At 38.0% G+C, this 2,500-nt stretch overlaps 1 protein-coding gene across 1 annotated transcript in view; it reads right to left on the bottom strand.

Moving 5' to 3' along the window:
• Positions 1 to 2,315: 2,315 nt before the first annotated feature.
• The window catches only part of LOC123514172 (uncharacterized protein DDB_G0271670-like), an 87,136-nt gene continuing 86,951 nt past the window's right edge, over positions 2,316 to 2,500 (bottom strand). The window contains exon 7 of the mRNA XM_045271822.1: positions 2,316 to 2,500. This exon is cut by the window's right edge and continues 1,834 nt beyond it. The gene's annotated coding sequence lies outside the window, so the exon portion shown is untranslated.

Genomic DNA, 2,500 nt, shown 5'->3' with positions numbered 1-2,500 from the left:
TGGCAGCATCAAAATATTCTCCCTACAATGAGTGTTTATTTAGTATGTATACGTTGAAACAAGAATGATTCACGTGCCTAGTAAACAATGTTACCTTAATTAAGTCATTATGTATAGTATGCATGTATATATATATATTTATGTATATAATTTCTATTTCTTTATTTACTAATTTATTTATTTATTTTTTCCTTCAATATTAGATAGACGCGAAATATAAGGCCCCTTCAGTCGTTATACGCTTGGCTGGTTCTACAATAATCTACTGCCATATACATTAAGATATATTATAGTACGTGTAATATACATTAAGTTATTACATTTATATACATAGAGTTTATACATATATTTCCTTTATAATTCAACACCACATTAAGAGTAATTAACAATATTCTTCTGTTATTTAACGGCTGGGAACAACGCTTGGAAGAAGAGGTAGGCTAGGTAAGGCAGGAAACTATGAAGAAAATGAAAGAAAAAGAAGGAAAAAAGGAGGAAAGAGTAAGTAAGGAAAGGAAATACCGGAGGGGAGAGAGAGAAAGGAAGTAACAGGGAAGAACACAAGTGAATGAGGATGGAAGAGATCGTAGGGAGTGAAATGTAATGCGATAAAAAGAAGTAGAAAAGAGAAAAGAAATTGGAAAGAGTGTAGGTGAGGAAGTACTTGAGGTGAGACAGATTTAGAAAAAAAAACAAATATAGAACGAGGAATAGAATAAATGAACGGAGTGGAATAAATGAATGGAGTGGGAAGATATTAGCGATATTCAAGATTTCATGAATGTAAATATGAAAGAATGAAAAATAGTGAAAAGGCTAAGAGGAACATGAAGTACTTAACACGATAGGGAAATGCAATAGGGAGAGAGTGATAACAAAAAAAGAAAAAAGATCACGCAAGAGGGTGCAAGAGCATCATAGGAAGACTAGTGCATAATAAAAGGGAATGAGAGACAGGTTAAAAGAGAGGAGTGATAATGAGAAATTCTTTAGACAAGAGGAGATAAATAAGAGAGAGAAAAATAAATGGATGAGGGAAGCGGGAACTAAGGGAAGACTAGATAGAATAGATAGAATAACGATAAAGAAGGAGAGCACAAAGAGTTAAAATGACTAAAAATAGGGAGAGTAAAGGGAGAGCACAGAGAGATAAAAGGACTAAAAATAGGGAGAGTAAAGGGAGATAAATGTCATTTGGAGTGAATGAAGGTAAAGTGGAAAGAACAACACGAAAGAGAGAGAGAGAGAGAGAGAGAGAGAGAGAGAGAGAGAGAGAGAGAGAGAGAGAGAAACGATAAAAACAGACTGTAGTTTGCGGGGTTCGAGTCTTAGTCCCCATCTGGTTCTTGAAGAAGAGCAGGAGGAGGAGGAGGAGGAGGAGGAGGAGGAGGAGGAGGAGGAGGGTGTGGTATGTATGGAGGGTACAGGGCATATTGAACCAGACTTAACGGGGAGGAGGAGGAGGAGGAGTAGTAGGGGAAAGAGCGGCCGAGGGGGAGGCAAGGGCAGCTGGATAGTGTCAAAGGATAATTCGGTAACGGAAAATTATAATTCGGTTATGTGGGGAAGAAAAGCAAGTAAGAAGAGCGTAATTCGGAAATATATAGAAATTAAATGACTAGCACTTATTTCTATCTCTTGGACGATGGAGGAATATATCTTGACACATTATTATTATTGTTATTATTAGTTATTGTTTTGTTTTCCCATGTATTTTTTGCACGACCTTACTTTGTTAGATAGGTATTGTTTCTTGTTGTAGTTTTTGTCGTTATTGTCAACTTCTCTTTCTTTATTTTTTGTCATTTTCTTTGTCCATTTCATAATCTAGGTTTTTTTTGTTTTCTTCAACTGTCCATATCTTACTGTTTCATTTCCTTTAAATTTTGTGGTTTTGTTGATCGTATTTGTGTGTGTGTGTGTGTGTGTGTGTGTGTGTGTAATCCTTTTTTTTTTCTTTCATAATGTACTTCTGATGAACTCCGCTCCTTTTCACTCCCTCCCGCCTGCCTCTCTCTCTCTCTCTCTCTCTCTCTCTCTCTCTCTCTCACACACACACAGACACGCACACACACAAATAACCCTCGTGTTCAATCGTTACACTCTAATTACTCCTCCCCACACTGAAATATATAGCCAGGAGTGACACGTACTGTAACACTGCCATATATTATTCACAGATGCTCGATAGCTTACACCCGTTCCCTTCCCACCACCCTCTTGATTCCTCCCTTCTGGCTGAGCACCTCTGAGCACCTCTGGACATCAAGCAACACTTAGAAGACGGACCGTGACATAGTATTTGACTTGTTTATTATTATTATTTATTATTTTTTTTTTTTACATTCCTTATCACCTTTTTGAGCGTGATGTGGTGAGCAGCAATGTTGTGTCCACGGGGGAAGGAGGAGTCTTGAGCACCTCTGACTGAGCACCTGGGAACGCAAGCTTGCCTCCCTCCCTGCACCTCACCTCACGCCAAACGCATATTGGACGTATA

The sequence above is a fragment of the Portunus trituberculatus genome, chromosome 37, assembly GCF_017591435.1.
Source record: "Portunus trituberculatus isolate SZX2019 chromosome 37, ASM1759143v1, whole genome shotgun sequence".
In the NCBI taxonomy this organism is placed as follows: Eukaryota; Metazoa; Arthropoda; class Malacostraca; order Decapoda; family Portunidae; genus Portunus; species Portunus trituberculatus.
This window is presented reverse-complemented; position numbering and strand designations above follow the sequence as displayed.